Here is a 27,925-nt window from a genome sequence, read left to right as displayed (position 1 = left end):
GCAGGTGCAAGGAGCAAGGAGGCCAGCTCACCTGATAGGTTTCAGCAAAACCATCAGTGGAGGATGATGTATGCACTCACAGAGTAATACAATTGTGCAAGTACATGGATGAAATCTCCACATAGGTATCTCCACAGAGATGTGTGGGGATGGAATTGGGGCTGACAGTGGGGACTGACTGATTAAAATAAAATAGTTCCAGTATGATCTGAGAAGGGTTTGCTACCACCTGCTGCATTAACCTCTCCTGGCAACCTCATAGAGGGGACATGGTTGGGCTCCTAGCAGAGCCCCAGTGACAAACCTCAGACCTCTGGACCAGACAGTTTCCAAGGTCTCTCTTGGCCATCACAACTTCAGTGTTAGATGTTTTCTAATTAATAACACAGCCAGGTATCCAGCGTTACTCCTATTGTACCAGTATGTATCTCTTTTATTCAGCGTACCCTTGTTTGTTGAAATGGTTTCTCTATTAATCCATAAACTCCCAGAGGCCACAAACCACACCTGCTCTCTCTGCCTTGCAGCTCCAGTCAGGTATCAGGGCTGCATGTTAACCCTCCGGTGCTCCAGGAGTACCACCCACTTTGGGGGTTGAAGTAGGAACCTCTAAACACATGTGTGTTTCCTGAGTATATACAGAAGAGATGGTAAATCTCCAGTCTCCCATGACCTCGTTAGAAAACTCGTGCCTGCAGTCCCCCAGAATTTGCTCAGCAAGAACACGATCCCACATTTTCATCGCCTCAGTTCAAAGTCTTGATGCCATTTAGATGGAGGGGTGGAGAACAGCTCATTTAATTACCCTGCCATTTTAACTGAATGCTCTTTGACTTAATTTTATCTCAATGAGTATAAAGCGTCGAGAGACTCTCCCATAAACATGGAGTTGCTGCCTCTGACAGCTTCTGGGAAGGAGCCCCCAGGGGCGAGAGTGGTGATTTATAGCATACTAAGAGCGCTGCAGAACAGCTCCAGAAGTTTCCAGGGCTTAATTACTGCCTCTAAAATTTAACCAAGAGTTAGGCACTGAGCATTACCCAGCAGAGGAGAGAGAGAGAAAGAAAAAAAAAAAAAAGAGGCATAATCACATAGCAAAATATATATATATATTTAAGATATTGTGTTATTTTTTGTTATATGTTCTGCAAAGACATCAACCTAAGTAATTCACCATTCTTTCTATGACTAGTATTATCTGTTCTTTCTATGGCCTATATTATCCATACAGAGACTTGATCTATTTTAATGTAATTGAAGTATTCTATCCAGAAGGTCTGACAAGACTATTACTTACTACAAGAAAGAAAGAAAGAAAGAAAGAAAGAAAGAAAGAAAGAAAGAAAGAAAGAAAGGAAAGAAAGAAAGAAAGAAAGAAAGAAAGAAAGAAAGAAAGAAAGAAAGAAAGAAAGAAGGGAGGGAGGGAGGGAGGGAGGGAAGGAAGGAAGGAAGGAAGGAAGGAAGGAAGGAAGGGAGAAAGGGAGGGAGGAGGAAGAGAGGAAGGGAGGAAGAGAGGAAGAAAGGAAGAGAGAAAGAACAGTCCCTGGCCAAGGATATAAAAATTCCAGTAGTCTCAGAAAACTATTCGTTTAATTCTTTCCCCATTTAACTGTTTAACACAGGCTCTATTTTTTGGAATTCAGAGTTCCAAAAACAAAACACATAAATGAGCCCATAAATAATGTTAACTTGCTTAACTGTTAAGAAATAACAATTTAAAAAATATAAAGCTTTTCTTCCTTTCCCCTTTCTTTTATAAGGGAAACCACTTTTTATTAAAAGTCATTGGATAAGACCTCCTGAAGTTCTTCATTTAATGGGAAAAGGATGCTTCTCCTGTTCTCTTCTGTGCTTAGCTGATTGTAGTGTAAGAATTTCCCAGCTTTGAGCCCGAGGGCCATATTCAGAAAACCAGCCACTGTTGCCCACAGTCCTTAGGAGAGGCTAAAGCCTGAATGAATGGGAGCTGAATTGCACAGAGGTCTAGAAATTCTGAATCTATGTTCAGCACCCAAACTATACATATTGGGTGATCTCTGGCATTTGGAAGCTAAGAGTGCTAAGAAAAACTACAGAGGAGAAAGAGGTGGTTCACCCCTTTTACCTGACACGCCTCATTTCCTGGGACTCCCAGCCCTCACCCAGCCTCTGGCACCATTAGAGCTACTTGTAATCCCCTAGGTTAAAAGCATCCAGGTGGTGTCTCTCCATGAGCTGTTCCCCCTGCCTTTCTCTCTGCCCAGCTATTAGATAACAATTCCAACGTCACCTCCCCCAGGTAAGATTCAAGGACTTCTCCAGCTGGCTGGGACACCCTCCCTCTGCTTCTCTGGTACCTCCTTGTCTCACTTGTCACATCAGAACTACCTATTCAGCTTCCCTCCCAATGAGGAGTGTGTGCTAGAGATCAGGGAAGATGCCTTACTTTCGGTAACCACACAACCCAGCACACATATTTACTGACAAGCTAAGTTCCCCAGTCACGAGAACTCTCTTATTATTGACCTGAGTTCCCAAGGCACAACTCGACATATCAGTCAGAAACCTGCAAGTCACTTTAAAGTATATTACTAGCGGGTGGATGAATAGTGATCTGAAATAGTCTGTCTTCCCAAAATATAAAGTAAGAAGAAATTGGATGTAACTAAGAAAGACTCATCCCCATCTCCCATTATGTTAATATGACATGAAGTGGATAATAGTGAAATAACAATGTGGTTAGAAAAATCACCGCCAAGGAAGGACCATCACTGAGCAGGGCTTTGAAAGAGGAGAAGAATCTCATTTAACAGCTCGGACTGCGTGCTGCTACAAGCCTCCTCAGCAGATTAAATGCACGAGTCGCATGCCCTTAGTGGGCTGGCTGTCCATTATCTCACGAGTTCTCTGATCCCTGCATCACGCCGAGTCAATTACATGCTCCAGGATTTATGTCAAACGTGCCCGGAGCCAGAAATTGTTCTGTGGGATTGTGAAATAGAAGAGTAAACTCCTGAGTATAAAAAGCAAAAGACACTATTTGCTTTCTATAGTGTGTGTGTGTGTGTGTGTGTGTGTGTGTGTGTGTGTGTAGGAGTTCCACAAAATAGTTTTTCTAAAGCCTCAGTATTTTTTGTATGAATTCACTTTGTGATGGAAATACGCCCAGACATAATTTAGATCACTTAAGTCTATGTGCCCAGCCTACTAGAAGGCATGGTAGTGAGGGGAGCAGGGCACAGACCCAGTCACATTGGGCCCCTGTCTTGGGACCATTGCTGGTGGTTGACCTTGGGGATGACTCATCACCTCTCCGGACTTCAGTTCTCTCTTCTGTACAATGAGGAGTTTAAGTTAGATGATCACTTTTCAGCTCTAAAATCCTGCAATACAATGACTGTTCTTAGTGTCCTTAGCTCTGTTACAGAGCATTTGGGTTTTACCCTCCAAGAATTCTCTTATTATATATATACATACACACACACACACACACACACACACACACACACACACACACATATATTATAAAAGTGTAGCTGCTAAACAAATAGTAAGGTCCTAACTTTTAACTCTAAGTTTTAGGAAGTGAGATTTCTACCCTAGATGTATTTACATGTAATTTGTTTGATAAAGAAATAATGGAAAGAGAATGTACGTTAAATGAAGTGCTCCCACTGCTCATTGTGCTACATGTGACTTTAAAGACAATGATAGCTTAACTCAACCAATAAATCTGTACCCTGAGAAAAATCTTCCATAGGGAATTTTCAGGAAGTGTCGTCCCTAGGGCACTAGAATTACTACCCTCTTCCCCCACCCCATTTCTTTTCTTTCTTTTTAAAAATTTATTTATTTTTAAATTATAGTTAACATAGAATATTATATTAATCTCAGGTATATACCCCCATGATTAGACATTATAAAACTTACTAAATGATCATCCCAAAAAATCTCATACCCATCTGACAGCATATATAGTTATTAGAATACTAGAGGCCCAGTGCACGAATTCGTGCATGGGTGTGATCTGGCTGGCCTACCCCAATCAGGGTACGGGGGTCAATCAGGGGCAGGGCTGGCTGGGGGGAGGGGCTGCAGTGGTTGGCCAGCTGGCCCTGCCCCCTGGTCGAACTCCTGGTTGAGGGGACAATTTGCATATTAGCCTCTTATTATATAGAATCACTGACTATATTCCCTGGGCTGTACTTTACATCCCCATGACTACACTGTAACTACTAATTTGTACTTCTAAATCCCTTCACCTTTTTCACCCATTTCCCCAACTTCCCTCCATCTGACAACCGTCAAAATGCTCTCTGTATCTATGAGTCTGTTTCTGTTCTGCTTGTTCATTTATTTTGATTTTTAGATTTGAAAACACTGTAAGCAACATACCATTGATACACAAATGGTTCCTGGTTTGTTTGTTGTTTTTTGTAAAACAGAGCTCTGTGTTCTTGGCAATCGTGAAGACATGAGAAGTGTAAAGTATACTGCGTTTTCACTCTGTCTTTTATGCGTTTGGACATATTGCTGACCACAGATTGGAAGTTGTTGAATGAGTGGGCAGTCAGTAAGAAGCATAGAGATTTATTTGTCACTATTAAAAGAAAGAGGGTTGAAAAATGGGGGCAGCACATAACTACGTTTTATAGGTGAGCAAATGGATAAAAAGGACTTACATTTTATTACAAAACAAGAGGCCCAGTGCACAAAAATTTGTGCCCTGGGGGGAGGGGTCCTTCAGACTGGCCTGCACCTTCTCACAGTCCTGGAGTCCTCAGGGGATGTCCTACTAACAGATTAGGCCAGCTCACCATGGGGAGCCGGCCTAAGCCGCAGTCTGGCCTCCCGCTGAAAGAGGTGACAGGGCTGGCTGATCAGGGAACAGCACCGCCCCCATCACCCCGCTGCTGCCACCACCGGGCCTCCCTCTGTAGGAGGCGAGGACAGGGGATCAGGGGACCGTGCCGCCCCCCCCCCCCCCCCCCGCCATCATCCCTCCCCTGCTGCTGGTAGCCACCCCTCCACTGCTGTTCCCTCCCTCTGCCTGCTGGCATGCGCCTTGGCTGGCTTGGCGCAGTCTGCTCATCGGCCCTGCTCCCCGCTCCAGCCCCTGCCAACTGGTCATTCCGCTGTTCAGTCCATTTGCATATTATGCTTTTATTATATAGGATGAATTAATGGGGTGTGGGGAAGATTAGGATTTCTCTCTAATCTGATCTTTAGCTCTAAAGCATCAAACCCCTTGTCAGATGTTGGCTGGTTGCTCTGTGGGTCCATGTGCTGGGCTGAAAGGCTCTCTGCACTGGGCATCCTGGGCTGTCGTGCTGGAAGGAATTTTGGTTTAGTGGAAAAAGTGAAAGATTGGAAATAAGCTTCTACAAACACTGATTGTTCTATGAGTAAACAGAGAAAATCGGTCCTCAAAGCTCTTTTTGCAAGCCATAAGTTCAGTTTAGTGTAGCTTTAATTCCAGAACTCTCTGAACTGCACCTACATATTATTCTTGCACAGATCTTTAACTTTTATAGCAACTCATTAGTTCAAGAGACCTTTGCTTTTATCTGAATCGCAGTTTAGTGGGTATAGAAAAAGGCATTCATTCTACACAGCTGGTGCTTTATTGGAACACTTCTATTCTTGTAAATTATACTCTGACCTTTTGAAAATGGGACAGAAATTTCAAAAGTTTTATTGGACATCCTCTGAGAAGCTGTCACGGTGTTTTTGCTTCTTGATTTATAAAATGGTCCTTATTATAATATGTAGGTACATTTTAAAAGGAGATTGGCTGTAAATAAACACTGCACACTTGATACATTCAAGGGAAGGCACAATGGAACCTCAGCGATGGCATCACGACTACAGAAGGACCCAGAGGGTCTTTATCCAGAGGAGAGTATTACAGTGGGTGGCCAGCCAGAGTGAGACCCCCTCTACACAGAATGTTATTGGCTATAATTTTAAGCACAGGAGTAAGGATCCTTGGATTCTAGAGAGGTCTTGGGGCTTAAGGAGAGAATACTACCATCAACTGCCAAATGTAAGGTACAGATGTGATGCCCATAGAAAGGGTGATGGGAGACTTGTGGTGACATTGAAGAGCAGTAAGAAGGAAGAGGAGATAGAGTGACCCAAGCAACACTATTGTCTCTATTGTCTTTCCCATGGGCACCCCAGGTTAACTAGGAGCCAATAGTACCCAAAGGGCTCCTCATCTAAAAGACACCTTTATGTGCCATTTTGTTAGGCTCTTTATGAAATTTGCACCTGAAATTTCATACAGGAGCCACAAGCTGCCGGCAGGGCTTGGGTTACTGGCTCAGAAAGGCAACTGTGAAGAGGAGAGCTCTCCTAAGGTAGTAGGCAAAACAGACATGGAGCATAAGAAAGTAACATATGGAAAGAAAATATTTCTAATGCCATTTATATAAACGAGATAGGAAAGAAATTAACTGGATAATATTTAATGTATAAATTTACATTTGATCTGCAAGTCAGATGGTCATGTGGTGTCATGGTTTCTGAGTTATTGCTCCTGAATTCACAGTTCTACTGGGTCCAGTCCCTCCTTTGCTTGCTTCCCATACACTGGGTAATAATTGGCTTATCTGTGCCTGAGTAAGTGGTTTTAATGCATTTTATAATTTTAAGTAGTCGAATATTTAACATTCTTTGTGAAAAGAGAAGGGGTGACCACTTCTAGGAATATATCCCGAGAAACTAGAAACACCAATCAGAAAGGACATATACACCCCTATGTTCATAGAAGTACAATTCACAATAGCTAAGATTTGGAAACAGCCTAAGTGCCCATCAGCAGATGAGTGGATTAGAAAACTGTGGTACATCTACACAATGGAATACTACACTGCTGTAAAAAGAAGGAACTCCTACTATTTGCAACAGCATGGATGGACCTGAAGAGCATTATGCTAAGCGAAATAAGTCAGTTGGAGAACAATAAGTATCACATGATCTCACTCATTTGTGGAATATAACGAACAACATAAACTAATGAACAAAAATAGATCCAGAGACATAGAAGCATCAAACAGACCACCAAACTTCAGAAGAAAGGCAGGGGAGGGTGGGAGGGGGTAAGAGATCAACCAAAGGACTTGTATGTATGCATATAAGCATAACCAATGGACACAGACAGTAGGGGAGTGAGGGCATGTGCTGGGGGGTGGGAGCGTCTGGGGAGAGGTCAATGGGAGAAAAAGGAGACATAAGTAATACTTTAAACAATAAAGAATTTAAATTAAAAAAAATAGTTCCAGTCTCAGTGTTTTTCCTATTAAAATTCCACCAGCTTAACATTTCTTGATTTTAATTTATTTTCCCACTGCCTTTGATTCTTCAGGTCAAGAGCATTCTGGAAGGACCAGAAGAACATAGGGCGGGGCCCCCAAAGTTCTGTCAGTCTCTGGAGCCTATTGCAGCGAGGAAAAAAGTGATATGTGGATTCCTAATAGGAACGAACTAGGGCTAAAGGATAGGATTGGTCTAAGTCAGTGATTCTGAACTTTGGGGGATCTTTGTCCTGAGAATCTGATTAAATGTATGGACAAGGATTGTGTCTCTAGAAAACACATACACAAATGAGTGCTTTTTATATTTTACATAGGATTCCAGGAACTCATGCAATCCTAACACTGTACATTTATAAATACCTCCGGGAGTAATTCCTTCCATGGAATTTAGAAATACTCATTCATACCTCTCTCTCCTTTAATTTGATTTGGAATATTTGGTGCAAAATCAAATGTGTTTTAATTATGTTCATGTTCTTATTTTCTACTTGGATTAGTTAATCCCACCAACACCTGGCCAAGCATTTCTGAAAGTATGTGGTGCTCACATAAAACATTGTTACTACTTTATTTCTTCTTTTTGCAAGCTTGATGACTCTTCAAAAACGTTTCCTCCTTGAAATCTGGCAATTTGACTTCTTTTGCAAATTTGGTGTAATTGAAGCAAGCGACATCTCTTCAGAGTACACCTGTTCTGAGAGACATGTGGTATTGAATGTTTTCTGTCACTAATGGGAGAGATTTAACATTTATTCATTGCTTACACTGTGATGAGTCTTTTATCAAATCACATCATTATTTCTTGTACAGTTACTATTAGGTTCAATGTTACTGCTTTTATTTTAGAGATGAAATTAAAGCTCAGAGAATTTAAGCCATTAAGGAATGCATTTTGTGACTCCTAGATTGCAAGCCTATCATTACCTCTGTCAATGTGAGACTTCAAACATATTACTGAACTCTCTCCTTGAGTTTCTCCATCTGCAAATTGTGCATAACTGTCTGCCACCAACTTCTGTATGTTTACACAGATGACTGATCAGAGAGTGGAGGCTTTGCCTAGGGCGATACCATCTGCTACCCTGACACAGATCTAAATTTTACTTATTAGTCAGCAAAGTTTCCTTCAGTCCCTCACCTTCCAACTGAAGTTTGGGTGTGATAACTCTACAGGAGTGAACTATTGTTGCTGGAGGAAGTCTGATATGAACTACCTCTCATGGCAAAGTAATTCTAGTGCCAAATTCAAAGGAAGAAATAAACATGAAAAATCTATTTAGAGAAGAGTCTGCTGGTTTATTTGTAAACTTTGCAAGGCTATGTAGTCTGTCTGGGGTACTGTCAGCCAACAGCATAAAACCCTCAAAATTGCTCTATCATCAGCTAAACTAAGCTGAGTGAAAACATGATGGTTTGAGCAGGAAATAAGTTAATTTCAAACTCACCCTTGTGATTATTCATCATTTTGTTATTAATTTAAAAAATGACATATGTATGTACATTTGTTTCTCTGCTTATGGCAAGACTGAGCCTTGAGAACAGAGACTTTAAGTTAGTGTAAATTCTCAATTCTTCTGTACATGCTAAGGATAATGTGCTAAGGAGATGGTGCTAGTAATGAGGACACTAACGTATTACTGACATATGATAGTCATATGTTAAGCCTGCTGCATAGTATCAAATGGAATAAAATCTGACACAGCAATTAAATTAATGTGTGTCACTGTCAATTGTACCATTTTGAGGCATATAAAATGGTAGCAATTAATGTCCTGGAATAGCTACTTTGAAGGTTAAGGAAAGTGATTATCTTATCCTACAAATACATAAATTCATGAAAGAGTCCAGCTGTTGGTATTGAAAGAATGAGATTATCTTCTTCTGTAACTTTCCAACCTTTGTTAGAGCAAATCAAGGATCAGAGAAGGGGTGTGTTTGGAGTGAGGGAGGAGTGGAAGCCTAATTTTAGATTAGCTGCCACGGAATTTTCAATATCAAACTGGTAGCAGAAATTTTTTTCTGTATTCCCATGGAGCTAAACGGATGACCAGAAGGGACAGCAGGTATGTGATCCCATTACAAAAATTAACTCCTCACAGGGGCACTGTTTTATGCACAGTGTGATCCAACTGGGAAAAGGAAGGCCTAGAGTTCCATCAGGTAAGTAATGAAACCATCTAAATTGTGGCCTCATTCAAAAAGATCTTTTAAATCCTTGCTTGTTTACAAAGCTATGTGAGGAATACAGCTTACTACAACTTATTACCTCATGTTGGTGATGGCCACATTGACAGTTTCAATACTACCTGCCCTTCTGTTTTCATCAGACATTATCCTTGCGGCCCATTTTTAATAATAAATTCATCAGTTCTTACAAAGTTGGCTGACCTAGAAGGTAATACTTTTCTCCATCTCGGAAATTAAATATTGATAAAAGACTTGTTGCCCCACTTAAAATCTTCCAATGTTTTCTAATGAATGAAGGAAGAGACCAAGAGCCTTGGCCAATAAGGCCTCCCCAGCCCCAGTTCCCATGGTTTATTACATTCTAGCTGGCCTTATTTTCACTTTCCTGAATGTCCCAAGCTCCTGCTGCCACAGGGTCTTTGCATATGCTATTCTTGCTGGGTGGGATATTTACCTTCAGCTTTCTTTACATAGTTAGTCTATCCGCATTCTTCAGATCTTAGCTCAAAGGGTACGCCCCCAGAGAGGCCTCCCTTGATGCCACTTCCCAGCCCACCAAGATCAGATCAGATTCCTCTGTGATATATTTTCATTACACAGTGTTATTTTATTTTATTTTAAAATACTTAACTTATAATTATACCTTGATTGGTTGAAGAGTTTGACTATTTGCACTAGACTGTAAATTATATAAGAGAAGAGGTTACTTAGTACATAATTGCTTAATAAATATTTGTCAAAAGAATGAATGAATGAAGAAAGAATAAATGTGGCTTCAAAATGACACCTTCCCCATCATTATGTTTGTGGCTTTTGTTCATCTTGGTCCAGGTTAGCCCCGCTTCTTCCCAGGCTGACTGCATTTCTTCTTCATTTTAGACTTTGGGCCCCTCATTCTTCATGAATAAAGTACCTCATATCTTCAAATCTCTACCTATCTAACAGAGAATACAATGGTTTATTGAGAAGACCATAACCTTGAGAAAAGAAGACCTAGGTTCTCTGTATTTGTTTATCTTCATCTGTAAAATGGACCTTTTAATAGATATTGGTGCAATAATGCTACATAACAAACAACCCCAAAACAAGTATTTTGCTCCATCACAGTCTGTGGGTGGGCTGGGGTTAGACAAATCTCAGCTGGGCTTGGCCCTGGGCTGTATGTTGAGTCCAGATCTTTGGCATGTGTCCCATATTGGGGTAATAGTTAAGGGGCAGGAGCTAGTTGGCATGCTTTCCTCTTGATGGATAATAGGAATGTAAGAGAGCAGAGGAAATAACACACTGCTTCTTATGGCCTCATCTTGGAAACAACATGCAGCCATTTATGCCCACATTCCAACAGTCAAAGCAAGTCCTAGAGCCAAGGCCAACATCAAAGACGAGGGAAGTTCATATCTTCCACAATGGGAGTTGCTACAGTCACATGGAGAAGATCACCTACATTTAATTTTGTAACAGGGAGGAAGTGAGGAATTGAAAACAATCTAATCTACCACAGAAGTCTACAATTGTGTAGGAGGATCAAACGGGAAGCCTGTGAATGGGTTAAAACATATGTTTTATTGCTATTGTGCATAACACATTTGTCTTTTCTCAAAATGAAACATAGTTCTTTGAAATATGTCAAAGTGTGTCCTTGCTGTGCCATTGGCACCTGAAAACACCTTTTATGTTGAATTGCTGGTTGGCTGTTTCTCACTGCAGTTGAATAAAGGGCACCCTCCTTGGCTTAGCATTCCGAGGTCTTCACAATATGAGTTTAGCATAAAGTTTCAAACATTATCTAACTGTTGTATGTACATTTTAAACCTGACAGATTGGGCTTCTCATTGTTCCTGAAAACTCTATGCATCTTCCTGAAGCTGTATACATAGATCTTTCCTCCTGGATGACCCTTTGTGTGAGACTATATTATTTGTTAAAATCACTCACTACCCTCTCTACCAAGCCCATCCCTGCAAGGCCTTCTTTGATATGGCTTTCATCCATTCACATCAGTTTTTCCATGTGACTTGCTTTGGCTAATAATGTGAGCATGATAGAACAGAAGCCTTAAGGTCCATCATAGGATTCCACCACTGGTATTTTCTCTCTGCCAAGAGAGTGGAATGTCTCAGATAGTAACTACTCTTCCAACTGGGTCCTGGAATAAAGAGGACACAGAGCAGAGCCAGAGCCAACCCACAGCTGACACAACATGAGTGAGAAATAAGCCCTGGTGACTGCAAGCCACTGAGATGTGAGGGTTGTTTGTTACTGCATTGCAATTTAACATGAGATGACTGATTGACTCCCACCAATGTGGTAGAACAGAAGAAGATGGCTTTCAAATTAGACGCACCTGCATTCAAATCTTGTTTGCATCCATAATGTCCCTACAAAAGAAAACTCCTTCATCTCTGTGAATCTGTTTCCACATTTGTAAAATGAGGATTAGCATATGAATGTTGTAAGATTATTGTAGGGATTAGTGGTAGTATAGGCACAATACCTCCTATAGGGAAGAACCTGCTATAGAGAAGGCTTTCCATGATGGTAGTTCTAATTATCATTAGTGTTAGCATTATGGTTTTTTTGTTGTTGAAACGCCACCTATTTCCCCAATGATTTGACATTAACTGTGGCACAAAGATTTTTTTCCCTAGGTATCTCAAACAAAACAAATTAAAGTTCCAGAAAAATTTCTGGAGAAGTGCTTCCTGAAGAACATCCTAGACTTGCAGTTCTGTTAGGAGGCTCCATAGGCACCCCAGGTTGCTGCTCTCTTAGAGGTGGTGGGTGGGAAGACCCACCATAGAGATCAGAGAAGCCAGAGATTTCTGCAAGAAGCCATTGTTGCACCATGGAAAATGGAAGCTATTATAAATATAACTAGAGGACCAGTGCATGAAAATTTGTGCACTTGGGGTGGGGGGGTCTCCTCAGCCTGGCCTGCACCCTCTCACAGTCCAGTACCCCTCAGGAGATGTCCACCTGCAGGCTTAGGCCCACTCCTCAGGGGTTCAGGCCTAAGTTGGCAGTCAGACATCCCTCTGGTAGCCTGGGAGCCCTTGGGGGATGTCTGACTAACGGCTTAGGCCTGTTAGTAGGACATCCTTAGTGCTGCTGCGAAGGCGGGAGAGGGTCCCGCCACTGCTGCTGCCCTGGTCAGCCATGAGCCGGCTTCTGGCTGAGCGATGTTCCCCCTGTGAAAGCACACTGACCACCAGGGGGCAGCTCCTGCATTGAGCGTCTGCCCCCTGGTGGTCAATGCACATCATAGCGACCAGTCAATTTGCATATTACCCTTTTATTATATAGGACAGTAATAAAAACTACTATTTATGGAGTTCTTGTCATGTCTTAGGTTCTGTACATATTCATTGAATCTTCACAACAACTTCATGAATCAGGTTCACTACGTACTAATTTTATAGTTCTGAAAAGGGAGGTACAGAATAGTTAAACACTTGCCCTATGAGATGCAACTATTGAGGTAGAGCTTCAAGCCTAGACTATTTCCGTAAAACCCCTATCTTCACCACCACACTGTATGAGCTGTTACACACACTCCTTTTGCTTGCAAAACTGGTAGAAGATACTGCTGACCAAAAATGGAAAAAAAAAAATTGTTTCCAATCTGTCCTTTCTCTTTGTGAACAAATAATTCTTCTAAAAGCCAATGGGGACTTCATGTTACAGAAACAAGGAAAAACCATATTCCTTTATCCTAACAATAAAAAAAAATAACAATAAAAATAAACTCTTCCCTAGTACAGGGTAAAGACTGGGTTTATCAGACACCACCATCTCTCAGGGAGAAAGTGGCTGCTCCTGTAATTATTTTGGAGGCCAATACTCATGTAGCGGCTTCAGAAACTCAGAATGAGCATGAGACTAGGGTGTCTCTTGTCCATTTTGTTACCATAATGATATCAGCATTTATGAAATGCTATCAACATTTACAGCAGATAGACTGCATGTTGGAAATTGGATGTTCCTCTCATCTTGCTAATGAGCTCTTTTCTCAAGGTGCTGATGCTTGGAGTGAAGATGGAGCTTGGTAATTCTCTTTCTGTTTTACACCCACTGATGCTTGTACTGAAATTCCAGCAACTCCTCTGTGACAGGGAAGGTTATGTGAAATCATAACAATATTGTCAGAGGAAGTGGCTTGGCTGGAGACCCCTTAACAATTTAAGAAACAGATTCTTTAATTATGCAAATTATGAAGTGTTTTCAAGTGGATATACATGTCAGGTTCTTCTACCTCAGCAGTTTCAGTGACCAGAGAAAAAAGAATTCTTGTTTGTTTCATGGCCTTGAAGGTGTCCTCAAGGGAGGCAGCTGAACAGTGTCAGATGGCTCTAAAAGAGTTGTTTCTAATGGTACTATTTCTGCTGCCTTCCCCTAGATCTCAGTGGCAAAGCTCTATAAACCCTATTTGCACATGGGAAGTTGTTGGGCATGAGTACTTTTGCTCAGTTACAAATGCAAATCCACAGTTAGAAAAGATTCCTGGTATACACAAACAAGAAGTAGATATAGCCAGAGCAGAGTTCAGAATTCCTTCCAGCACTTTGTGCAAGTGTACCTCTGAGTCTGGATGAAGCTGTTGAGCTGAGCCATAGTATTTCAACAGGGCTGATTTCTTGCAACAAACGAAGTGCATGACAAGACTTAGCAAGACTCTTGGCCAGTTTCCTCGAAGGCTCCACTCTAGTGATAATGGTAATATACCCCACCCTTTCAGCCTACAGTTTGTTTGAAGGCAATAAGGGATATTGGTGACAATTATGATAAGGTTCTAACCCAGAAAATTTTCAAGCTCAAGCAAGAAAAATGTAGGCTCATTTCAGAAATGATAGTATCTGACAATCTGGATTACTGTTTTCCAATGGTGGAAAGCAATAATTTTCACAGTAGAGATCTTGGGGGTAAAACAAGGAGAATTTCAAAGCCATTTTGGAAAGCCTACCAAGATCAGAGTCCAGCTAAACCAATGTGAATTCCTAACTAAACTCCATGACTCCCTGATAGTAGCAGGGTTTCTTTATCAACCTGTGTGTGCTGAATGCATCCTGTCAAGGATGTTCTTAGGAGGCATTCCTGTGACACGTTGTAATTTATGATCATGCTACCCCTAATTCATCAATGTGGTTTTAATTTACTTAAATGTGCTAGTACAGTCTACATCAAGTTGGCCTTGAAGAAATAAAAGAGCCTTAGCTATTATACAAAATGAAATTGTGTGTCCTATGAGAGGTATAATTTATTAAATAGACACGAGGTGCTAGATGCTGGTCTAAACATTTTACATACACACCTGGCAATATAGGTATCGTTATTCTTCTCAACTTTTTACATAAGGAAGCTGAGACTCAGAAAGGCTAAATAAGCTCTTCATGGTTGAAGAGTGAGAAGTGACAAACCCCGACTGCCTTACTGCAAACCCATACTGACTGCCACGTGCATTTAGAGACAATTTGGAAGTTGATGTGTTTTGTTTTTAAAAAGGAAAAGAAAAATCATTCTTAGTCCCAACACGCACCAGTAACATTTTTCTCTATTTCCTTCCTTTTTTTCCCCCATGCATATTTTTATTTGTTGTAGTTGTGATGGTTTTGCTTTGGGCATAGGCACTTCATGGGCCTTAAGTAGGGCAGAAGGATTAGCAGCTGCATTGATGAGGTGGCCCAAGAATGTTCCCTGAAGCCCTATACAACTTGATTCATTTAAAGAAAGCAACAACAAATAATCCAAATAGGCAGTTACGGGAAAAATAAAAACTGGAGATGACTTAGATCCCGGTTAGCTGCTGGGTCACTCCTAGTTCTTATCTTTTCTCATCTTTATGAATGTCTTTGGGACTACTTTCTCAATGTTAGCAAATAGTAAAAATTCTGAGGTTAATGACCCTAGAATATAAAATGTTTTTATAATATGAAACATTTTTTCAGAAAAAAACACAAATAGGTAACATTAGGCTTAATCTATGCTTATTTTCAAATCTGCCTAATTTGTGTCACCTTGGAGCATGTTTGTGTGAGATTCTAGTATATAGGACAGTAGTTCCTAAGTATTGGACTGTGAGTCTCTGGCAGCTCACAACGAATTTTCACTGGTCTTCAGCAAAACAAGAAAAGGAAATATGAGGTTTCCATAAAGTGGTTTTCAGGATCCCTAACATGCCACACATAATAAAGCATTAAATAAGGATTTTTAGAAACCTATTCTCCTATAATCAAATTTCAATCTTTACCCTGAATGTAATTTCCATTTTATAAATATACTAAAGGCCTGGTGCATGACATTCATGCACTGGAGGGCAGCGGCTGAGGGGGCGGGGTGGAGGAGGGTTTTGTCCTTCTGCCAGGCCTGCGCCCTCTTGCAGTCCGGAACTGGGACCCCTCGGGGGATATCCACCTGCTGGCTTAGGCCTGATCCCCGGGGATAATGGATTTAAATTCAGTCTAAGGCAATGCTCTTTATTCCCAGATGAAGTTCTTCTGTCCTGTTAGGTAATGGGGTTCTGTTTTAAATGTCTTTATATGACCAAAATATAAAGTAGTCAATCCTATGGCAACTTTCAAAATGTAAACTTTTGCTCTTCAGTGAAATCCTAAAGTTTGGGAACCTCTCTGGTTGTGGTTCTCACAAGCTCTCTACAGACACTAGTCTGGAGGGGTAGAGATTAACAGCAAGGATGGGAACCAAAACCATGATCATCAAACAACAGCTAACACTGTCGGGAGAGCTCATGGTGTGACAGGCACTGTTCTAGATCAGCTCATTTAATTCCAACAAAAATCCTCTGAGGGGGCTGCTAATAAGATTCTCATCTTCCAGAGAAGGACACAGAAGCATGGAGTTCTAGAACGCTGAGGTTCCTGTGTCCTACCGTGTTCTAGTACCAATTCTCTGACCAACGCTAGTGTGGAATCAAATGCCACAGCTGATGACTGGAGCGCAACATATAGGATGTAAGCATGATAAAATGTTCTTTACAGAGAGATCCAAGATGGAGGCCAATAAGACTTCAGTCAGCAAGATAGTGTGAGTGAGTGAAAGAGCGAAAGGAGAGTGTGTGGACATGCGGGGAGTGTGTATATTTGTGAATGAGGGACAGTTATATTCCACAGGGACAGTTATATTCCAGTCGGGGACTGGCGGACCAGGTTCCCCTGGCTAGGCAGCCTCTACTACCACTGAAATTTCTCCCAGAGAGGCCGGCTCTGCCACAGAAACTGCACCATCCTAAAGGGGAGAGCAGCTGTGATCAGAAGCCCAGCTTTACCTTTACCTGGGGAGACCTCAGATACCTCCCGGGACCCTACAGCCAGAACACCCAGGGACCAGCTGCCTCAGATGCAAACCCACTCCTGCCTCCCTGGCTGTAGGTGCCTAAAAAGTTTGTCCAGGGGGAGACAAGGTGGTGGCCAAATATGTGAACGGGTCCTGTGCCTTCTTATAGAGCAGATAGAAAGAACAGCTGAATCGAATAACATTCATCTGGAATTGCCGAATTAAACAAAGCTATCCATGGACAGAAAGGTCAGAGATCGCCTGGAGAGAGGTGGGATCTGCGATCTGGTCTGAAGGGAGAAACATGCACAGCCGGGACTAGAATCTCAGAAGGAGACTGCGCTGCACCAAATCCATGGCCCTTGGGGTCAGTGTAGCTCTTGAATGTGGAAGGGGATCCACAAGGCTACCGGCAGTTGGGGACTCTAGATCTAAGCCCACAGCCATGGGAGACTGTGCCCAGAAAGGCAGCCTGAAGTTCTATACCAGCTGTGCAGTGCCAGAAGGAGAAAGATGCAAGTCAGCACAGTTGCTTTGTCTTTATAACTTCCTTGCTTTTACTTGCTACACCCAGTGCATAGGACCTTTCAATCAAAAACACTCACCAAGACTGCAGGGGAAGTTGGTTTTTGTGGAAACTGGGGAGAAGACTAGGGAGAGATGAGCTGGAAACCAGCTCTGGGATGGTCTGTATCTCCAACCCAGTCTTGAGTGCGGCAGGGAAAGGAAGAGTATAAACACCCCCAGGAGCCCTGGGGGACTGGGTTGGTCCTGGAAACTAATACAGAAACACCACCACCCAGAGGCTGTGTCAGAAATAGATGCTTGTGTAAATACAACTGAAGTCAGGCAGAGAAACAAAGGAAGCAGAGTGATCCCACCTGCTTGAAACTAAGGTTGTGGCTGATGACACAGAGAAGCGGTGAATTGCTGCGAATTTCAACACTGTGCAGAATACCTGACAGGAAACATGTGCCAGGCAGAATAGTAGAGAGGGGTCTTAAACCAGCCCCCATGGGTCATTGAAACTCTGCTGAAGCAAACAAACTTCACTACTTCACTTTCTTATTTTTTATCTTTTACTTAAGAAACTAGTTTTTTTCTCACTTTATATTAATTTTTTAATTTTATTCTTATTATTATTATTTTGCCATTTTTGTAAGTTTTATTTTATTTTTATTTATTTATTTTTTTGGATTAGTGTTCTACATTCTATTTTTATTTTTTGTCATTATTTTACTCTATCTCAATCTTTCCTTTATGCCAACACTTTCTTGCTCACTCTTTTCCTTTTCCATCCTGTTTTCTCTTCCCCTGTTCCTTCTTTAGTTTTTCTCTATCCTTTATTTTACTCCCTGTTAAAAACTGATCTTACTCATATATCTAATTTCCTCTTCCCTGCTCCAAGTCTATGCACACTTTTCTTTTCTCTTTCTTCATTAGCCAAATTTTCCCCTTTCCTTCCTTCCTTCCCTCCTTTCTTTATTTCTTTCTTTCTTTCTTTCTTTCTTTCTTTCTTTCTTTCTTCTTTCTTTCTTTCTTTCTTTCTTCTTGTTGTTGATGTTTATTTGATTGTTAGTTTTTTTCTGTTTTTATTTTTTTATGCTTCTGTTTTTCTTCTCATTTGTTTGCTTCTTCTACTATTTATTTATTTATTTATTTACTTATTAGTATTTTGTTTTTTACTTTTTTTCTTATGCACTCATTCTCTTTCTACCTCCTCTATACTGAATCGTGGCCATTTCCCCATTCATTCAATTCCTTGACCTTACCTTCTGGAAATAAGCTCTGCCTTTTCAGATTCAGCTTTGCTCATTCTTTTGTGGGTGTTTATTGTTTGCATTTTTTGGATTAGTTGTTGATTTTTTGGAGTTTTCTCCCCGTATACATATATTTTTCTTCTTTTTTTCTTCTCTTTCTTTTCTCTCTTACCTTTTTTCTTTTCTCAATATCATTTTTGCACTCTTTTCTCTCCTCTAATTCTCTTTTCTCTGTTGGTAAACTTTATTTGGGGTTATTGGTATTGTGAATACATTCGTGTTTGGTGCCCTCTGTGTTGTGTCTTGTCATGTTGTATTTTGTGTGGTAGAGAGTGAGCTACATAACCAGACACCCTGAGAGGAGTGAAAATAGGGAGACAAAGAAACAGCCCCCATAGGAAAGAAAAGGAGAAATCACTGGAAAAAGAACTAAATGAAATGGAGGCAAACAATTTGTCAGAGAAAGAATTCATAGTAATTATCATAAGGACACTGAAAAGGATGGAATACAAATTCAACAACATGTGTAAGAACCAAGAGGAAATGAAGAACCAAGAAGAAATGAAGAATGACATAGTTGCAATAAAGAACACAATAGAAAGCATCAAAAGTAGACTAGAAGAAGCTGAGGACTGCATCAGTGAGCTAGAAGACAAGATAGGAAAAAATATCCAAGAAGAGCAGCAACTAGGAAAAAAAAAACACTTAAAAAACAGGAGAGCCTAAGGGAGCTCTGGGACAACACGAGATGAAACAAACATCTGCATAATAGGGGTCCCAAAAGGAAAGGGAACTGAGCAAGAAATAGAAAACCTGTTTGAAGGAATAATGACAGAAAACTTCCCTGATTTGGGAAGAAAAAACTCACACAAGCCCAAGAAGCTCACATAGTCTCAAACAAGATGAACCCAAAAAGACCAACACCAAGACACATTATAATTAAATTGGCAAACACCAAGGACAAAGTAAGAATCTTAAAGGCTGCCAGAGAGAAACAGAAATTTACCTACAAAGGATCTCCCATCAGACTATCAAATGATTTCTCAACAGAAACACATCAGAAGGGAATGGAATGAAATATACAAAGTTATGCAAAGTAAGGGTCTGAATCCAATAAATTAAAGGTGAAATCAGGAGCTTCACAAACAAAAAATAACTAAATGAGTTTATTATCACCAAATCAGCAATGCAAGAAATGCTAAAGGGACTGCTGTAAAAAGAAGAAATAGGAAGGGAAGAAAGAACACAGGCATAAAGAATAAAAATGGGGACAAACAAGTACCTATCAATAATAACTTTAAATTTAAATGGCTTAAATGCCCCAAACAAAAGACATAGGGTAGCTGAGTGGATAAGAAAACATGATCCATATATCTCCTATCTACAGGAGACCCACCTCAGAACAAAGGACTCACACAGAGTGATAGTAAAGGGATGGAAAAAAATTTTCAGGCGAATGGAAATAAAAAAAAAAAAGCTGGGTAGCAATACTTATATCTGACAAATTAGACCTCAAAGTGAAGGCCATAAAAAGAGATAAGGAAGGCCACTCATAATACTAAAGGGAGCAATTCAACAAGAAGATATAACTCTGATAAACATATATGCACCCAATACAGAAGCACCCAAATACATAAAAAAACTTCTGGAAGATATCAAGGGAGAGATCGACAGCAATACAGTTATAGTAGGGGACTTTAATACTCCACTAATACCACTGGATAAATCCTCTAAACAAAAAATCAGCAAAGAAACATCAATCCTAAATGACTCACCAGACCAGATGGAATTAATTGACATCTTCAGAACATTTCACCCCAAAGCCACAGAATATACATTCTTCTCAAGTGCACATGGATATTGGGACACAAGCAAAGTCTTTTCAAATTTAAGAAGATAGAAATCATATCAAGCATCTTCTCAGGCCACAGTGGCAAAAATTATAATTCAACTACAATAAAAACAATGAAAAAGAAATCAAACACTTGGAGGCTAAATAGCATGCTTTTGGATTGGATTACCAAAGAGATCAAAGAAGAAATAAAAAGCATCATGACAATAAAGGACAATGAAAATACAACAATCCAAAATCTATGGGACACAGTGAAAGCAGTCTTGAGAGGGAAGTTCATAGCTCTACAGGACTACCTAAAAAAAACTACAAAAAATGGTAATAAGTTATCTAACCCTACAACTCAAATAGATAGAGAGCAACAAGAAAAGCCCAACATAAGCAGAAGGAAGGAAATAATAAAGATCAGAGCGGAAATAAATGACATAGAGATAAACACACACACACACACACACACACACACACACACACACACACACACACAAAAGATCAACAAAACCAAGAGCTGGTTCTTTGAAAAGATAAACCTCTAGCCAGGCTCACAAAGAAGCAAAGAGAGAGGACTCAAATAAACAAAATCAGAAATGAAATAGGATTCAGTGATGGGCAACCTTTTGAGCTTGGTGTGTCAAACTTCGCCAAAAAACTGAGCATAACTCGGGTAGTGTGTCACTTGGAGGAAAAAACATTATTTCACAAATGTTTCATCCTCAGGAGCAGCAAATGTTTCATCCTCGGCATGCGGCCGCCTCAGCGGCCACGTGTCATCAGAAATGGCTACACGTGTCAGTGCTGACATGCGTGTCATAGGTTCGCCATCACTGAAAAAGGTGAAGTAACATCCGATCCCACAAAAATACAAAGGATTATGAAAAAATACTATGAACAACTCTATTCCAACAAAATAGACAACCTAGATGAAATGGACACATTCTTAGAAAAATACAAGCTCCCAAAACTCAATCAGGAATAATAATAATAATAATAATAATAATAATAATAATAATAATAATAATAAAAACCTGAATAGGCTGATAACTACCAAAGAAATTGAAGCAGTGATCAAAAATCTTCCAGCAAACAAAAGCCCTGGTCTGGACGGCTTTACAGGGGAGTTCTACCAAGAATTCAAAGAAGAACTAAAACCTATCCTCCTCAGACTATTCCAAAAAATTCAAGAGGAAGGCACACTTCCAAGCTCTTTCTATGAAGCCAGCATTACCCTAATACCAAAATCAGATAAAGACACCACAAAAAAAGAAAATTACAGGCCAATATCCCTCATGAACATATATGCTAAAATCCTCAACAAAATTCTAGCAAATTGGATCCAGCATTACATTAGAAAGATCATACACCATGACCAAGTGGGATTTATTCTGGGGATGCAAGAATGGTACAATATCCACAAAACAATAAATGTGATACATCACATAAACAAATTGAGAGACAAAAATCACATAATCATATCAATCAATGCAAAAAAAAAAAAAAGCATTTGACAAAATCCAAATGCCTTTCTTGATAAAAACTCTCAGCTAAATGGGAATAGAGGGATCATAACTCAACATAATAAAAGCCTTATATGACAAATCTACTACCAACATCATACTCAATGGGCAAAAACTAAATCAATTTCCCCAAGAAAAGCATCAAGACAAAGATGCCCACTTTCACTACTCCTGTTTGATATAGTACTGGAAGTGCTAGCCATAGTGATCAGACAAGAAGAAGAAATAAGGGGCATCCAAATTGGAAAAGAAGAAGTAAAACTGTGCTTATTTGCAGATGACATGATATTGTACATAGAAAACCCCAAAGACTCCATCAAAAAAACTACTAGACGTAATAAATGAATTCAGCAATGTAGCAGGATACAAAATTAACACCCAGAAATCTATGACGTTTTTATACACCAATATTGAACTCACAGAAAGAGAAACTAAGAAAACAATCCTATTTACCATTACACCAAAAAAATTAAGATACCTAGGAATAAACTTAACTAAAGAGGTAAAAACATGTACTCAGAAAACTACACAACATTGAAAGAAGACACAAATAAATGGAAGAACATATGATGTTTATGGATTGGTAGAATCAACATTATTAAAATATCCATTCTACCCAAAGCAATCTGCAGATTCAATGCAATCCCCATTAAAATACCAATGGCATACACTGAGTGGCCAGATTATTATGATCTCTGAATGCATAATAATCTGGCCACTCAGTGTATGTGTGTGGCCAGATTATTAATATATATATATATATATATATATATATATATATATATATATATATTAGAGGCCCAGTGCATGAATTCGTGCATGGGTGGGGTCTGGGCAGCCTAGCCAGGGGGAGGGGACATGGGCGGTTGGCCGGCCTGCTTGCTGGTCGAACTCCTGGTTGAGGGGACAATTTGCATATTAGCCTTTTATATAGGATATACACTGAGTGGCCAGATTATTATGCGTTCAGAGATCATAATAATCTGGCCACTTAGTGTATTTCAGAGGTATAGAACAAACTCTCTAAAAATTCATCTGCAATAAAAAAATAAAAAAAAAAATGAATAGCCATAGCAATCCTGAGAAAGAAGAACAAAGTTGGAGGGATCATTATACCAGATTATCAAGCTGTATTACCAAGTCACGGTTCTCAAAACTGCCTGGTGCTGGCACAAGAACAACATATAGACCAATGGAATAGAACAGAGAACCCAGAAATCAACCCAAGCCATTATGCTCAATTAATATTTGACAAAGGAGGCAAGAGCATACAATTGAGTCAAGACAGTCTCTTCAATAAATGGTGCTGGGAAATGTGGTCAGATACATGCAAAAAAAAAAAAAAATGAAACTAGACCACCAACTTACACCATACACAAAAACAAACTCAAAATGGCTAAAGGATTTAAATGTAAGACAGGAAACCATAAAAGTCCTACAAGACTCCATAGGCAGCAAAATATCAGACATATGTCATAACAATATCTTTACTGACACAGCTCCTCGGACAATGGAGACTTAGGAGAAAATAAACAAATGTGACTAAATCAAAATAAAAAGCTTCTGCACAGCACAAAACAAACAAACAAATAAACAAAAAACCCCATCAACAAAACAACAAGAAAGCCCACTGCATGGGAGAACACATTTACCAATGCTATTTCAGATAAGCATTTAATCTCCAAATTTACAGAGAACTCATACAACTTAACAAAAGGAAGATAAATGATCCAATCAAAACATGGGCAAAGGACCTAAATAGACACTTTTCAAAAGAGGACATACAGAAGGCCAAGAGACATATGAAAACATGCTCAACGTCACTAATCATCTGAGAGATGCAAATCAAAACAAAAATGAGATACCATCTCACATCTGTCAGAATGGCCATCATCAACAAATCAACAAAGGACAAGTGCTGGGGACAAGTGCTGGGGAGGATTCGGAAAAAAAGGAACCCTCTTGCACTGCTGGTGGGAATGCAAACTGGTGCAGCCACTGTGGAAGACAGTATGGAGTTTCCTCAGAAAGTTAAAAATGGAACTCCCATTTGACCCAGGAATCCCACTTCTAGGAATATATCCCAAGAAATCAGAAACACTGATCAGAAAGGATATATGCGCCCCTATGTTCATAACAGCACAATTTACAATAGCTAAGATTTGGAAACAGCCTAAGTACCCATCAGCAGATGAGTGGATTAGAAAACTGTGGTATATCTACACAATGGAGTACTATGCTGCTATAAAAAAGAAGGAACTTTTACCATTTGCAGCAACCCTGGATGGAACTGGAGAGCATTATGCTAAGTGAAATAAGCCAGTCAGAGAAAGATAAATATCACATGATCTTACTCATATGTGGGATATAATGATCAACATAAACTGATGAATAAAAATAGATCCAGAGACAAATGGCAGGGAGGATGGAGGGGGGTTAGAGAGCAACCAAAGGACTTATATGCATGCATATTAGCATAACCAATGGATAGGGACACTGGAGCAGTGGGGGCTTGGCTTGGAGGTGGGAATGGCCAGCGGGGAGGTCAATCAGGGAAAGGAGACATACATAAAACTTTAATAAAAAATGTTCTTTACTTACTATCCACCACTTGGTTCTTCTTTAAAAAGTCTTCAATGGCTTGTCCTTGCTATTATTTGCTTTTTATTCAGATTTTATTCCACTTGATTTGGGCTACAGAAGCTGTACATATTCTTTGGAAATAGCTCTTCTGTCAGCAATGCTAACAGCCAAGCAATGTGGTACATTTGTATGCGTTGTGCTGACATTGAGAAATGGGGCCCTTTCATTCCCTTCTCTATCCTGGTTACTTATTTCAAGTAGATTTCCCTGTGTGGAAATTAGTTTCAATATTTATTTAGAACTTGACACTCAATTATTGTGTTCAGAAATCTGCAAGTGTACATATGTGGGCAAGGAGCTCAGTTTCTTTACGTCACTGCCAAGAAAATCTCCCAAACATACATTTAAAAATACATATATATATATATTTTTAGAATAATATTAAACCTCAATGAACACTTTATACATTGGTAAGGTGTGGATGGTTATGTTTCTATTGACTGACTCTTTCCCATGTAGTTAGAGCATGTGAGAATCAGAACCATCATCATCAAAGTTAGAGGGCAAGGTGCAGTAAGGTCTGCCACTTCTCTAAACACTAGCCATGGCCTGGAGTTCTGGGAGTTGCGTTATCATGGGCCACCCATTCTGGAGTGATTACATTAATGTTTTAGTCGCAATAACCTCCTGACTCAAGTTACACTCCTGAGATTTTTGCCCTTTATTGAGCAGGTAACACAAACAAAATTCAAATCTGTCTGTTCAGAAGAGGTTGACCCTGCTTGTTAAATTTAAGGCATTGATGGTGCTCAATGCAAGACAGTTTCTCGGTCTATATATTTTCATGTGATTGCGAATAATTCATTTGCTGTTAAATCCTTAGTGCTCAATGTTCTTTACAGAGAGAGTTCAACAAGAATAAACATATGGTGCCATATGTTCTGAATTTTTTGAGTAGTGTTAATTTAAAATACTCTGCTCCATGGTCCCAAAAGTGCTCTGAACTTCAGAAACCACTTGTCCTGATCTTGGGTTTTGAAACTATAACAATCACAGTCAATAATCAAGAAAATATATACAGTTTCCCACAAAAAATAAGGCTATCATGTTAAAGATGGTTCTGTACTATGCCCTTGACTGATTTATATAAAATACTAGCGTTCCCGTTGCAGGAAAAATCCTGCAATAGGATTTCCTGCTGCACTCTACCCCACCTCCATTCCTCCCTTGTCACCCGCCCTGCCTTCTCTGCCAGCCCGCCTGCGTTTCCCTTCGCCCCCGGCCCTGACTTCGCTCCTCCCTTCTCCTCCCCTCCCCCCCCGCCCCCCGGCTTGCTTGCTTCTTCGAAGCTTTACTCCCTTCTGCAGCTCTTGGCTTCTTTTGACGCTGTCTTGATATGCAAATTAGCCGCCATCTTTGTTGGGATAATTTGCATACTCGTCCTGATTGGTTGGTGGGCGTGGCTTGGCTGGTGGGCATGGCTTAGGTGTAGCGAAGGTGCGGCCAATTTGCATATTTGTCTATTATTAGATTAGATAATCCCTTACATTGATTGAGGATTTATGGGTGTTAGTAATTGTGATAAATGCTGTGACCATCTTTATCTCATGTAATCCTTAAGGTATCCCTATGCGATTGGTACTATTATTTCCCCTGCTTTACGGATAAGAAGATGCAGCCTGGAGATATTAAGTCCCTTGCCCAAGGTCACACAGCTAAACCATGTTTGAACCTTAATAGAAACTTCAGAGTCCTAGATTTTAACCAATTCACCAAACTGCATTTCTACAAGAACTTGGGTAGTTTATCATCTCTTTTATTGTTTTCAGTTCCTGAATTTAAGAGATTATTTTCTTCTCTCTTGCAAATTGTATCTTTCTCCTTCTGGAAACTTCTGTCTTGCTAACATGGCAACCCCGCCAGTGCCCATTAGAAACTCTTGCCTGTTACTTGGTGTCTCTATTATTTCCCCCCATTTCCTTCCTGCTCTGGGTTTGACACATGCAGAGGGTAAGACACTTAAGTAGGCTGGTTTGTGTTGAAAGAGTAGTACAGGTCTGCCTAAGCACCTTACCATGCAAGTTTCAACTCAACCTTCATAGAAGAGATAAGAGGTGATGAACTTTGAACACACACTCCACTGGTAGATCTTAGATGGTTTCTATGGAAGCATAATCTGAAAAAGACTCCCACAATAAACCCTTTGTAGACTTTTCTCTGCTGTATGTAGTTCATGAGAAAGAGTCATACTGACTAGGTGGAGGATGTCATCCTTTAAGGACACATGTGAGGCTCATCAAGAAGAGCAGATATGTTCACAAGTCTATGAACAGTGTATTATTATCATTCTTAGTTGTAGACTTTTCCTTTTAAGGTTGAAATGTGTGTTGTTGCTTAAGAGGTTTTAATTCATCTTTGCCTTAAGAGGCAGCTTCCTCAAAGTATCTTTTTGCAAGAATGGAGGTCATTTTCTGTATTTATGTGACACCCAAACTATGTTGGAGAATGCTTGAATCCTGAAAGACTCATAAGTTCCCTTAAAGAAGAGCTATTCTTGTTGTACTGATATTAACTGAAAACCAAATCACTCTGCAAGGAAGGGAGAGACAGGATGACGGAGCTCAAAGACATATAAGCTCATCTAAACCCCTATATTTTCCAAATAAAGAGGCTGAGCCCCAATTGCAGTTACCCATGGCTGGAAAATGCATTGTCTATGTCAGAGAGAGGTCTAGAATTTAGATATTCTAACTCCTAGGCCAATAGCAACCTTTACCACTACTCCCACTCCCACCACAGAACTAAATCTTACTATTCATTCATTTATTCATGCACGCATGCATTCATTCATTCAGTTTTATTATCTACAGGCTAACACAAGTCAGAAAACCTAAAAAACTTGGACTCTGTTCTCCATCACTCCATATTTTCTGCTACTAAATATTGAAAATTCTATATCCTAACCACCTCTGAAATCGACCTCTGAGTATCATCTCTGCTATTATCTTATTTTACACACTGATTACCTTCTAAACAGATTTAGCAATAACCTACTCTAAAATTCCCAATCTTTAAATATGCAACAAAATGCATTGGGAGGCTTCTCTGAGCCAGGGAACTGCCAAGCACTGGGGACCCATAGTGAGCGGAATTCATTTCCAGCACAAAGGTGCTGATATTCCAGTTCGAGAGAAAGATGTCTTCCATACAGTGGGTTAAGGAGCTCTTTGGAAACAAACCGAAGGTTCTATGGGTGCACATAAAAGGGAGATCTGACTGAATCTTAAGCGGTCAGAGAGGGCTCCTGAGAAAAGGAGACAGCTGAGATGCGTATGCCAAGCATTCTATAGCAAGATGGGGACAAGGAAGGGTGTTCCAGGAAAGAGAAACAGCCTGCACTATGGTCAGAAAGTTGAGAGAAAATGGCATGTAATCCTGCATGGGAAA

General features: G+C 40.1%; 1 long non-coding RNA gene across 1 annotated transcript in view; it reads right to left on the bottom strand.

Annotated features, from left to right (window-relative positions):
• Positions 1-7,877: 7,877 nt before the first annotated feature.
• LOC129151433 (uncharacterized) overlaps positions 7,878-27,925 on the bottom strand; it is a 39,969-nt gene continuing 19,921 nt past the window's right edge. Inside the window, exon 3 of the long non-coding RNA XR_008558118.1 lies at positions 7,878-7,992. This is a non-coding gene — a long non-coding RNA (uncharacterized LOC129151433). The remainder of the gene's footprint in view (positions 7,993-27,925) is intronic.

This window comes from Eptesicus fuscus, chromosome 2 (genome assembly GCF_027574615.1).
Source record: "Eptesicus fuscus isolate TK198812 chromosome 2, DD_ASM_mEF_20220401, whole genome shotgun sequence".
NCBI classification, from domain to species: domain Eukaryota; kingdom Metazoa; phylum Chordata; class Mammalia; order Chiroptera; family Vespertilionidae; genus Eptesicus; species Eptesicus fuscus.
The sequence above is the reverse complement of the archived record's forward strand: the minus strand, read 5'-3'. Positions and strand labels throughout refer to the sequence as shown.